This window comes from Suncus etruscus, chromosome 12, assembly GCF_024139225.1.
Source record: "Suncus etruscus isolate mSunEtr1 chromosome 12, mSunEtr1.pri.cur, whole genome shotgun sequence".
Taxonomy (NCBI): domain Eukaryota; kingdom Metazoa; phylum Chordata; class Mammalia; order Eulipotyphla; family Soricidae; genus Suncus; species Suncus etruscus.
In genome coordinates, this window is record NC_064859.1 from 31,246,437 (window position 1) to 31,260,459 (window position 14,023).

General features: G+C 40.6%; 1 protein-coding gene across 1 annotated transcript in view; it reads left to right on the top strand.

The window, feature by feature from the left end:
* The first annotated feature begins 361 nt into the window (after positions 1-361).
* The window catches only part of VPS54 (VPS54 subunit of GARP complex), an 84,547-nt gene continuing 70,885 nt past the window's right edge, over positions 362-14,023 (top strand). Inside the window, exon 1 of the mRNA XM_049784727.1 lies at positions 362-410. The gene's annotated coding sequence lies outside the window, so the exon portion shown is untranslated. The remainder of the gene's footprint in view (positions 411-14,023) is intronic.

Consider the following 14,023-nt stretch of genomic DNA (forward strand, 5'->3'; position numbering starts at 1 on the left):
CCGGGGATGTGGGAGCGGCGGCGGCGGAGGCGGCGCTGCGGACCCGGGGGGAACTGCCGGCGGCTGACGGGACGCCCGGGAGTCGAGACGTGAGGGAGGGAAGGAAGGAGCCGCCGCGGCCGCCGCGGCCCGAGCGGAAGCAAGGAAGCAAGCGAGGAAGCGAGAAGGCGAGGACGCTGGGCGGGCGGCCCGCACGGTGCTTCCCTCCGGACGATCGACTGGGCCAGCCGAGTCAGCCGGCCGGCCGGCGCGGGCCGGGGCCGGGCGGGACGCGACGCAGGCTCGGGCCCGGCCGGGCTCTGGCTGGAGCAGCTGCCCGGGCGCGACGAGCCGGCCGAGGCGGCGGCGGCGGCGGCGGCGATGCACTAGCTAGGCCTCGCTCCGCTGGGGCGGCCGCCCGGGACCCGCAGGTGAGGAAGGAAAGAAGGAAGGTGTCGGGGTCCCCCTCGCCGTGCGCCCACTCTCCTCTCCCCTCCCCTCCTCAGCCCGGCCCACGGAGTTCCGGCGCCCCCGGTCGCTTCGCTGCTCCGTCCCGGGGCCCGGCGGGGCCGCGGAACTCCCGCCCCCTGTCTCTCCGCCGTCGCCCCCCAAAGTTTCCCTGGCTGCTTCCTCGCCACCCTTTGCCCTCTTTGGGCCTCACGGGAGGGCTTGCAGGGTCACAAAAAATAAAAAGGACCGGAACCCCAGACCATTGATTTTTATTTATTTTTGGCCTTTGAAGATGGCTAATGCTAAACCAAAATATTATTATTATATATATAAATTAATTTTTTTCTTTACAGTTTAGCAGCCTAGCAGCTCTCAGTTGTTGAGTCGTTCCTCGATTGCCTTCAGTGTCTCTGCCTTGACTTGACACAAAGGCCGGCCCTGCTCTGCTCTCTCCTCTCCTCTCCCCTCGCTCGCTTCCTTTGCAGAGCAACTTTTTCACATTTCGCCTTCTTTTTCCAAAAAGAAGTCAGCCGGCTACTTGGTCCATCCCGCTGTGCTGGGTTTTAATTTTAGGTTGGCGATTGTAGAATTTTTTTTTGGCTGATCCAGGTTGGAAGATTACAAAAAAACAAAAAAAACCCCTGCAAGACCCTTTGAATCGACTTTACTTTCTGTTCTTCCTCTTGAAGGATCTCCTTGACTTTTTCGTCGAATTAAATTGTGGATTTAATTTTTTTTTTCTTTTTTGGGTTTTGAGCTACCCCTGGCGGTGCTCAGGGGGTTTAGCCCTGGCTCTGCACTTCGGGATCATAGCTGGTGGTGCCTGGGGGAACCATATGGGATGTGGAGGAGCGAACCTGGGTTTGGTTTAGGCACCTTTACCTTCTGTCCCCTCATGAACTCGTTTTTGATTTGACAAAGCACAGGGAAATCTTAGTAATAGATGCTTGCCAGGACGTCATATTGTATAGAAGATGGAGAACTATGTTGTAATCACTTAAACTACGGGTTTGGATGGGCAGACTGGTTGACTTTGTACAGTTCTAGTTGGAAAAGTGAGTACGTTTGACAGCTTTGATAATTAGTAAGCATTTCTGATGGGCCGATAGAACGATGGGATTTGATTGGTTTCATTTGTATTGCAGTAATAGTCACATTTCCTAGAAATAGTTATTGCTGGGTGATGATGTCCATGGTGATCATCGTTTTGATACATGATTATTATATACAAATTTAAACTGATGGATAGCTGTGGTTCGGACAGGTGTTTGATGTTTTCAGTTTTATTTTGTTGTTCTCAGATTCTATTCATAACTACATTAGCTTTATTCACAACCAGGGAGAGACATTGTAGTCCAGGATTACTTTTAAACTAAGTCTAGTTTTTATTTATGAAGAATGCATCAAACCCTAAAGACTACATATTTTGTAATTGCTATTAATATATCTCAATCTTAAAGAGATAGTGAAACTTTAACATTTGCTTTCTGAAATACTTTTTATTGGTTTCAGAATATACTAGGAAGACAAAATTTACATATATTTATGTTCTGGAAAAATTAGAATTTAATTCTAAATAGGGATTACTTTTTAAATCAGAATTAAGATAGAATCTTATATAACTCATGGAATGGCAAACATTGAAGAAAACTGGAAACTATGGATATTTATAGTTATAGCTGTACTATTTACCCTAACTTAAGGGCTTTGAAACAAGAATACACAATTTTTTTCTCTTACGTGTTTCTTGGAGTCAGGAATCTAGGTAACTTCCCTGAGTGAAATGGTTCTGACCCAAAATCTTTAGTAGGAGTTTGTAGTTGAGTTGGCTGGCGGTACAATTTTGTTTTGTTTTGTTTTCTAAACTTGAGTGGTGCTGAAAGATCTGCTTTTAGGGTGAAGCCCTCATAAAGGTGTTGGCAAGAGACTTGAGAGGACTTTCCTTATGTTTACTCAAATGCTTTCAAGGTATGGAGTAATAGCTTATCTTGTTCTTTGCCAGCCATCCTAGGAATTAAGGGGTGTCTGGTCTTGGCTATTACCTTTGGTCGGCTTACTAAATAGAAAGTCAAGGGGGGAAGATCATTCTTATCCCCCTGGGTTCTTCCATGCTTCAACTAATCAAATAAGTATCAGAGATAAAAACAAACTGAAATTTAATAATATGTGTATCTCCTGAATACATGGGAGGAACCTGGCAAAGTCTAGTAATGTTCTAGAACTTGTTCTTATTTATTTTCCTATCAATAAAAGATTATTGAAATTCTTTTTTCTTGCAATTAGATTTTTAAAATCTATTGAGATGATTAACAGCATAAAATATGTTCTTTTAAAGTGTGAATAGTCATTGATTTATAATATGATTAATTTACATATTTATAAATATTTGTATAATATTGTAGATTGGGCAACCCTTACGTGATTTAGAATATTTTTGTCACCTCATAAAGAAAACTAGTACCTATTAGAAGTTACTCCCCATTTTTTCAACTCCACCTAGACCTAGTCTACTTTCTGTCTTATTATTTGCTGATTTTGGCTCATTCATGTAAGTGGTATCAGCTTATTGCTTTTCAAAATTTTTTAAAAATAAATGAGCATGTTTAAAATGTTTGAGTCAGAGACTGGAAAGTTTAGGGAATAAGGTTGCCTGCCATGCAACTAAATATGGTCCTCCAGGCACTGCTGGGAGTGACCTTGAATGTGGAATAAATAATATGGAATAAGTAATCGAAGAGTACTGCTGGATATGGCCCAAACTATCCCTGTCTCCTTCCCTTCACCACATAAACAGTTCTACCCTGGTATCAATAAGTTGTGTAAATAGATGATATAATGTTGATAGTACCTAATATAGATTAATATGAAATTTGGCTTTAATGAGCACAGTAAATGGTTAGTCAGCTGGGTATCAGTGATAAAAAGTTGGAGGACTAATTTTGGTATTGATTATTAGTATATCAGGGTTGTAAGATCTATTTTTTTGTTTGTTTTGGGGTCACACCCAGTGGTATTTTGAGAACTATTCCCTGGTTCCTCCAGGCAGTACGTGGGGAACCTTGCAGAGCCAGGGTTTGAACCTGGAAATTCAGTTTTTAGGGCATATGTTCGAGCTTTTTGAGCTATTTCACTACCCTTTAGAAAATACCTTTAAGGCTATCATAAGCTTTCTGCTTACTTCACAAATCAATGAAAAGAACCAGATTAGGAAATCCGATAAATGGTAGCTTGCATCAGTAGGCTGCGTAATCAATTGGTTAATTTTGGGAATCTCTCAAGTAGTGCTCAACCCAGTTACGTGCTCTTCCAGCTGGTGGTGCTGTGAGCCATGGGGTCAACCTGGTCATTAGGTTGTATGGTTTAAGAAACTCAGTTTGGCCATGTAAGGCAATAAGCATGGAATCAAAAATTAGAATTGGTTAAGTGGCTCTCTTACTACAATAATATGCTGACTTTTATGTGTGTATGTTTTTGTTTGTTTTGACTGCAAGTTAAGTGTTCTGTCACTGAGTTCACTGAGTTACATTCCTGGCACTGTATGTGTGTATTTCACATTTGCTAGCAGAGTAAGGAAATAACTGGCTATTTCTTCAGCTTTTCAGTGGGGTAAAGGATGTTAATGTCTATTCACGTATATAATATCTGTGTTGTAGAATCCTCTAGAAATGCCTAAATGAGGATGCATAAATATGTTTATTTTAGGCATATTCTTGTATTACTATTTTATATTTAAAAATACAGATTTTTAAGAGTAAAGTTAATTTAAATATTGTATTTACCAAAGTTGATTGAATGTCTTTTATTTCATTGACTCTGAGCCCTAACATCTAAACTAGTGCTTCTCAGGGGTGATTTTGTCCTCTTAGGGAAATTTGGCAGTGTCTGAAAATACTTAGTGCTGGGGATATTAGAAAATGTATTTCACTGAACAGAATATTTCTACCCCTCCCACTCCAAAAGCCAAAGAAGCAAAGATATGTCTACCTTGTACTTAACTGCTGCTTGAAAAGTTATGAAGACATATATTTTTCTTCAGAATTAACATTTTTTTTTTTTTGGTTTTTCGGGCCACACCCTTTTGATGCTCAAGGGTTACTCCTGGCTACGTGCTCAGAAATTGCCCCTGGCTTGGGGGAACCATATGGGACGCAGGGGGATAGAACCGTGGTCCTTTCCTTGGCTAAGCGCTTGCAAGGCAGACACCTTACCTCTAGCGCCACCTCGCCGGCCCCAGAATTAACATTTTTTTTTCTTTTTTTTTTTTTAACAATATTTCTTTTGGGCCACACCCAGTAACGCTCAGGGGTTACTCCTGGCTATGTGCTCAGAAGTTGCTCCTGGCTTGGGGGACCATATGGGACACCGGGGGATCGAACCGCGGTCCGTCTAAGGTTAGTGCAGGCAAGGCAGGCACCTTACCTTTAGCGCCACCGCCCGGCCCCCAGAATTAACATTTTTACAGATGACTTATTCTGGTCTGCTCTTGAGTTTTTTGTTTGTATTGTTTTGGGGCCACACCAGCAGTATAGGTCTTACTTCTGGCCCTATGCTTAGGGGTCAACTCTTGGTTGAGTTCAGGGGACCATATAGGGTTCTGGAGATTGAACCCAGTTGACATCTTTCAAGGCAAATGCCCTACCCGTTGTACTATTTCTCTGGCCGTGATATGCTTTGGTTTTAATTTATACCCAGCAGTTCTTGAGAGTTACTTTAAGCACTGCTTGGGAGAACATGTGCTCCAGCCCTTTGAGCCAACTTTGAGCCATGATATTTTAAACTTTACTTTTTTCTGTTTCACAAATAAATACCATTTGTTTCATAAGCATTTGAAAATATTGAGATCCAGGATTAGGAAGATAGCTCAAAGGGCTATTCTATCTATCTGTCTTGCATACTTACGGCCCTGGATTTGATCTCCAGCACTGCATGGGACTCCCCAATTCAGCCTGTCTTGAGTGTGTCCCTACTGTGTCCCTAGAACCACTGGGTATAAGCAGCATAGCATGGCCAGGCCCAGGCAGGTACAACTGGTACAGTATCTCTAGGAGAGGCACCAAGGCTCCTTGAGCACTACTTAGGAAGCACTTTCACCTTTCCCAATAAGTTTAATATTACAGACAGATACTTTTAATCTTTTTTTTTTTTGTTTTGTTTTTGGGTCACACCCTGCAGTGCTTAGGGATTACTCCTGGCTCTACGCTCAGAAATTGCTCCTGGCAGGCTTGGGGGACCATATGGGTTGCCAGGATTCAAACCACCGTCCTTCTGCATGCAAGGCAAACACCCTATCTCCATGCAATCTCTCCGGCCCCTACTTTTAATCTTTTAATAGTTAAGATTATTGCTATTGTTTCTTCTTGTCACTAGGTCAAAAGCAAATATAGAGCTTAAGGAACAGTTGTTTAGATGCCTGCAAGGCACTGGGTCTCATAAATGTCAATGGGAATGTTAAAGTCATACATAAACCAAATTAGAGTAAAAATTTCCTGTATTCCTTTTATTTCTTCCATAATTCTTTAATACCCAAGAGCAGTACACAGGATCAAATGATCCAGCCTTAATTTATTAGTATTTCTTTATTGTTATTTTGGGCTACCCACCTGGTAATCATATTTTACTCCTGGTTCTGTAGTCAGGTGGTGAGTTCCGGTGGTGCTCCAGGAACCATATGGGATACTGGGTTGGCTGTGTGCAACGCAAGCACCCTACCCACTCTCTTCAGCCCCTGTAGAATTTCTTGAAAGCCCACATCTTTATGTTTAAATTTGAGCTTCATTATTAAGACCTTTGTGGGTAATAATGTATAATGATACAAAAATTTAAATATAGAATTAAACTAGATTGTTAGGTGACAAGTTCTATCCTTAAATAGTATGGAAATGCATAGTTATTTGTGTTTTTGGTATATAAAATAAGCTTAACTGTGTACCAGAAACTGGCTATTGAAGTTCCAAAAGTGCTATGGAAAGTACTTCTTAGACTACGACATATTTAAATGATTGCAAATACTGATTTGAAAATATATCTACTGGTTTCTACCAAGTCAGTCGGTAGCAGAACATTAAAGTATGGTTGTTTATTTTTTTCTTGTCTGTATCAGTACTTCTAAATTTGGTGAAATTGAGGTGTTTGTTCTTTTTTTTTAAATAGTATTGAGTATTGAGTCATTTTATTAAAATAAAATCTCAAATTCTATTAAAAGTGCTACTTTTGTCCAGCTTCTGTATAAAAAAATATTGATAACTTTATCCACATATTCTCAAATTACAAATTTATTTAAAAGTCAGTTATTCAAATGCTACAGGCAACAGATACTAAGAATTGGTCTTCAGTAGGAAGCTTTGATATGGGGGTGGGGGTGGGAAGGGACACTTAGGCAAAGGAAGAGGAAATTGGACATACTGGGGGAGGGAATAGTTCTGGATTTTGTAATTATTGAAACTTGATCATTAAAAGTATTGTGAACCTTGGTGCCCAAAAGAAAGTCAGTTATTTAAGGGTAAGAGAGAGAAAACAAGGGTTTTACCAGATTTGCTGGTGTATAAGATGACTGGGAGTATAAGACAACCCCCTAATTTTGCAGTTAAAACATAGGTTTAGGCCTATATTCGCTGTATCAGACAGAACATTCCTGTGCTGCAACTGTATGTACCACAGTGAGCCAATCACAACAAGTAAAGGTCCAAAGGTTATACTGTAATAGACTTCCTCTCTGACTCTGGCCAATCTGAGCAGGCTTTTGACAGTGTAGATTCGGGTCCAGAACATTGTCTAATTTGCATGCATGAAAAGCCTGCTTGGATTGGCTGAGTTAGAGAGGCGGTCCGAGAGGCCTTGCAGTGATTGGTGCAGGATCGAGTTGGAAAATTCGTTTTGTGGCAGTATTCAGACAATTTTCGTTTAGCGGCATATTGAAACATTTTTCGGGATATACTTGGCGTATAAGACGACCCCTGATTTTCAGTTGACCTTTTTTTTGTTTCAAAAGTTGTCTTATATGCTGGAAAATACGGTGCCTATGACCCCAAGCGCAGGAGTAAGTAAGCCCAGAACACCACCACTAAGTGTGGTGAAGAAACAACAAAACAAAATTATTTAGTATTTGAGACACATTTTCCTATTGAAAGCATAAAAATAATGTCATATAGTAATCCTATCTTGCAGTTCACAAATTATATCTTACATTATATCTTAAATAAAGGGCTAGATAGTATAGGTGTTAATTCTCTTGCCATATATGGTGAAGCTCACCCCCATTTGATCCCCCAACTCCATGTGGCTTCTGCCCTCAGCACCTTAGTACCCTCAAACTCTTTAGTAACCCTATACCTTATATCAGGGGTCTTCAAACTTTTTAAAGTGGGGGCCGGATTACGGTCCCTCAGAGAGCTGGAGGGCCGGACTATATGAGCTACTAATTCCTACTCACACTGCACATATCTTATATAAATAAAATGAAAAGCATTTATAAATAAACAGATCACGCGCCAGTATTTCAATGGGAACTGTGGGCCTGCTTTTGGCTAATGAGAGGGTCAATGTCAGGTTCCATATTTGTCACTGCCAGCCGTAACAAGTGATGCAAGTGGGTATCAGTTAATCTTGATCTGGTTGGAGATTTCAGATGTTTCATTCTTGAAAAAGTCTGTTCACAGGCATAAGTGCTACCGAAGATGGTTACCATTTTGAGTGCGTGGTTCCTGATATTTGGATATACACTGAGTGTATATGCTGGCAGGTATCATGGCAACCAAACAGCACTCACTGCTGGCAGGCCGGATCAGACTCCTCTGCCGGCCGCATGTGGCCCGCGGGCTGTAGTTTGAAGACCCCTGCCTTATATCTTTGAACCTTTGCCCAATGCTGAATTGCAGGCCTGGTTGGTCAGGACTTTCTGGTAGAGGCCCCTGGCTTCCTGAGCACAATTTGGGAGACTTCTAACCTGATTTTTAAAAAATTAGTTTTATGCCAGTAATGATGATGTATAAAATTATTTGATACAGGACTGGAGCATAGCATACGCTTTTTTTTTTTGTTTTGTTTTTGGGCCACACCCGGTGACGCTCAGGGGTTACTCCTGGCTATGCGCTCAGAAGTAGCTCCTGGCTTGGGGGACCATATGGGATGCCGGGGGATCGAACCGCGGTCCTTCCAAGGCTAGCGCAGGTAAGGCAGGCACCTTACCTCCAGCGCCACCACCCGGCCCCAGCATATGCTCTTTTATTTGGGAGGCCCAACTTCACTTCCTTGTGCTGCTTCGTGCCCTAACTGATGGGGTGTGACACTGAGCACTGAACCTGAAGTATCCCTCAGAGTGGTAGGGTGTGTCTATGGATAGTGATAAAATAAAAATAAAATTTCTTTGATCTTAAAACTGCCCTAAAAATTAAATCTTTTTTGTTTTGGGGCCATACCCACTGATAGTCATGACTTAATCCTGACTGCATTCAGGTGTCATTAGTGGTAGAGCTCAGGGGATCATATGGGATGCTAGTGATCAAATTTAGGTTAGCCATGTGCAAGGCAAATGCCCAACATACTGTATTATCGCTCCAGCTTCAAAGAAAATCTTAACATCACCAAACTAGGGGCCAGAGAGATAGTATCGAGGTAAGGCCTTGCATGCAGAAGGACCGTGGTTCAAATCCCGGCATCCCATATGGTTCCCTGAGCCAGCCAGAAGCGATTTCTGAGCATAGAGCCAGGAGTAACTCCTGAACGCTGCCAGGTATGACCCAGAAATCAAAAAACAAACAAACAAGCAAACAAAAAACCAAAAAGAAGAACACACCGAACTATTAGTTGAAGAGATAATATTGGAATTAAGTACTTGCCTTGTATACAAAACCAGCTGACTCTGGTTTTGATGCTTATACTACATAAGGTTTCTTTAAGCACCATCAGATGTAATCCCTGAGCATTGGGCTCTGAGTACTGCTAGACATGGCCCAGATCCCTACATTTCCTCCCCCTCAAAAGAAAATAATTTTTTTTATTTTTTTTATTTTTTGGTGTTTGGGCCACATCCAGTGGTGCTCAGGGGTTACTCCTGGCTCTGCACTCAGAAATCAATCCTGGCAGGCTTGAGGTACCAACTGGGATGCTAGGGATCGAACCTGGGTCAGTTTTGTGCAAGACAAAACTTAACCTGCTGTGCTATCACTCTGGCTCCAGAACTATTACTTTTAATATAAGATAGCATCATATTTTTCTTTAGTTTGTTTTTAGGCCACACTTAGCAGTGTGCATGGGCTTTTTCTTGTACATGGGTACCATGTTGTGCTGAGGATCAGATTCATGCATGCATGCATACATAGCATTCTAGCCCATTGTGCTATCTCTGTGGGCCCAGTATAATTCAGTTATGATTTCAAATACATTTTACAAACAAATGTTACTGCTGTGTAACTGATTCCTAAGGAAGAACCTAAGACAAGGAAAACACTGGATACTTGAGATGGACAGGAGATATTATGGTGCTTTGTTTAATTTTCTTTTTTTTTTCTTCTCTGGGAGTAGGAGGCTCTCCATGGGTCTGGGAGGTGGGGGTGGGAAACACGGATTCTCAGCTAATTGGGCTGATCTCCCATTAGAGGGCCTGTGCAGCATTGAGGATTGACAATGCTCAGGCCTTGTGCTACAGGGGTCACACCTGTCTCTGCTGAGGATTTTTCTTTTTCAGGTCTATGCCTGTTGATGCCCAGGTGCCATGTGATGCCAGATATTATCCCTGCTACCTCTTCTATCTTCTCTATACCTTTTTCTTTCAAAAAGCAATATGGTATAGAGACATAAGCATGGAGTTTAAAACCAGAGGTCTGAATTCAAATTCCATATTCACAATTAGCTTGATAAATGACCTACAAATTATTCTAAAATCTTTCCTTTTCAATTTTTTTTGGTGGGGGGGGATCGCAGCGTTCAGGGATTACTCTTGGCTCTGTGCTCAGAAATCACCCCTGGAAGGCTCTGGGGACCATATGGGATGCCGGTAATCAAACCCAGGTCTGTCCTGGGTCGGCCGCGTGTCAGGCAAACGCCTTACCTCTGTGCTATCTCTCCGGCCCCCTCTAAAATCTTAACACATAATGGGGATCATTAATTCATTTATTTTCTGATAAATTTTTTACTAGGTTATTATGAAATCAACAAAGTAATCTGAATTAATAAGTGAATGAATTAATTTATAACGGTATAATACTTAATCAAGTATTAAAGGTGTGTTGATTTTTCTTATTATCTTTCCATTGCATTCTTCTACCCTGATATCCTTTTATCAAGAACATTTTCTCTGAACTCTTAAACCTTCAAAGCTGGTGATGGGAGTGAGGCAACCCATTTCCAAATAACACCTGATCTTCTTTCTCCCTTCCTTGGGGCATTGTGTAGGGGGTAGAATGGAAAGCAACATTTCTAGATCAACTTATTGCATTTCTTCATGGTTGCCTAAGAGAAAACTTGCTGTGGGATATTACCTAAGGTACCTTAGTCCCTGTGCTCTCTTTTTTCTTTCTGCCCCTGTTCCTCTCTACCCTATGGATAGGGAATATTTTTTTCTACCAAGAGCCATTTGGATATTTATAACATCACAGTGGGCCATACTTTATAGGAAGAAGACTATGGACAGCTGAGGAAAAGCCAATTTTACAATTTCACAGGTCTTATAAGGGGCTATTCCTATTCTACCCTATTTTACCCTCCAATTAACCTTTCCCTCTCCTCTCGAATCTCTATTCTCTCCACCACTATTTTTGTTCCTTTTAAATTTTGTGCTTCAGTTTGTTTCTTGTTGTTTGCCCAAGTATACTTACCTTTCCCATAACCTAAAAAAATCTTGCTCAATGTCTAACTCTTTCACCACCAAAGAGATTTTAATCTTTTTTCCTTTTTTTTCCCTATCTATTTAATCTTTCTTCTTAAACTTTATTTATTTATTGATTGGTTGTTTTTTTTTTTTGCCACACCCAGTGGCACTCAGGGGCCACTCCTGGCTTCTGCACTCAGAAATCTCCCGAGGCAGGCTGGGGAACCATATGGGATGCTGGGAATCCAGCCTGGTCCCTCTCAGGTCTGCCCACACAAGGCAAATGGCCTACCACTGTGCTAGCTCTCAGGCCCAGTTTATTTAATTTTTTTGTGATGGTTTTATACCCTAGCCACTGTCTTGAAACTGCCGTAATCCCATATCCTTTTAGAGGTTCTTTTGGTTTTTCTCTCCATGATATGTTGCATATGCATTTTTATTTCTTTCTGGACACTTTTGCCTTGGCTTTTATAGGAATGGTTATATTTATGATTGCTTCCTTAAATGTATTTGTTTTACATTTTTTTCTAAACTCTCATTATTTCTCTTTTCTCCCTTTGTATAATAACTTTTCTATGACTAGAACTCTCTGCTTTATCATTCCTGTAATGCAGTTGAGCTAGGAACAATAATGGATAATACAGGGAGATAGGATTCTGTTTACTATAATAAATTAAAAGTTTTTTATAGAGCAATTACAGTTGTTTTACATTAGTAATCTTTTAAAGTAGTTTTCCATTAATAAGAATTCTGAAGTGGATGCAGAAAGACCCCTTGAAGAAAGATTTATATATTAAAAAGTTGAGACAATTGGTTATTTAAAGTCCTGTCTAGTTTAGATATTATAATTTTTATTTTGTTCACAATACTTCCATGGATTCTACTGGGATCTTTATTCATATATTTTTTTTGGGGGGGGTCCCCACAGCTGGTGGTGCACAGAGGTTACTCCTGGCTCTGAGTTCAGAAATTGCTTTTGGCAGGCTTAGTGGACCATATGGGATACCCAGGGTTGAACCCAGGTCAGCTGCATGCAAGGCAAATGCCATACCTGCTGTGCTATTGCTCTGGCTCCTACTCTAATGTTTTTTAAAGCATTAGTTCTATATATTCTGTATATTCTTTATATTCTATATATATTCTATATATTCCTTATTTCTCTCGCTCCAGCACAAATTTTTTCTTATCAGAATTGCTTCTGTTCTAGGTCACTATGGTTTTATTTTCATCATTTTCTGCCTTTTTTTGAGCATTTTACTGACATGACTTTGAAGATCTGTATTCTAAGATTTAATCACTTTACTTTTTTTTTTTTAATGATTTCTTTATTTAAGCACCATGCTTACAAACATGTGCACAATTGGGTGTCAGCCATAAAAGGTACACACCCCTTCATGATTGCAACTTTCCCACCACCATTTTGTCCCTCTTTCCCCATTTTTGCAATTCCCATTCCATTGGGAATTCACACATTGCTTGTATTTTGTCTATATAAGTTTTGAAACTAATGTGAAAAATGGAGACTGTTGAGGAGGAGCAGGTTATCATTTCATGTATTCCACGAAAAATACACCACCAAAAAAATCCCAATTATTTTTTTTGTTCAGAAAGCAGCATAACAATAGTGATTTTCACCAGTTCTTTACAAGTCAACTGATTTAATCTGTAAGTCAACAGCTTTGATTGGCTTACCAATTACTAGCCCAGAGATTTATAAGGTACCTGCATAGATGCTAAAGTCATTTCACCAAATAAGTAAATGAAATCATTATTATGGAGTCTCCATGGCTTTTTTCTTCTTCTTATTTTTTTTTTTATTATTTTTTGGTTTTGGGACCTCACTCAGTAATCCTCAAGGTTACTCCTGATTCTACGCTTAGATATCACTCCTGACAGCATTTAAGATATCATATGCATCTCCAGGAATTGGGTTGGAATTGCAATTATTTCTTGGCTCCCTTGATAATTGAATGCCAATATAACTGATAAAAACTCATTTAGAAACTCGGGGCCGGAGTGATGGCACAGTGGTAGGGCGTTTGCCTTGCATGCGCTGACCCAGGACGGACCTGGGTTTTATCTCCAGTGTCCCATATGGTTTCCGAAGCGAGGAGTGATTTCTGAGTGCATTGCCAGGAGTAACCCCTGAGAGTCACTGTTTGTACACCAAAATAAAAAACAAACAAACAAAAGAAGCACATCTCATGTCCATACTAGAAACTGACTACATTTGATAATGTTTCTTGAATTTTGCATCTGATTAGAAACTAGAAAATATTCTACTTCTCACCTACCAAATACTTTTGAACTTGGTGTTTATAGACAGTGTTTTTGTAGGATCAAAGGTTGTTTTCCCTAATGCACTTTCCTTAGTAAATTTAAAGAATTTTGGGCAAAATCTTCATTAGTAGGTCTAGTTGTATCCAAATAAAATCCTGAAACTTTTTTCCATTTATTTATTTATTTATTTATTTATTTATTTATTTATTTATTTATTTATTTATTTATTTAGTGTTTGGGCCACACCTGGCCTAGCTGAGGGGCCACTCCTGACTCTGTGCTCAGAAATTGCTCCTGGCAGGCTTTGGGCACCATATGGGATGCCGGCAATCAAACCACAGTCTGTCTCAGGTTGGCTGCATGCAACGCCAAAGCCCTACTGCTATGCAGAATATCTCTCCGGCCTCAATTTAGCTACATTTCTGATAGCAAATTATATTGGCTTGTATTGGTTTGCTGTCTCCTCCCCGACCAAATAGCTGCTGCCACCATTGCCACCACTAGGTACAC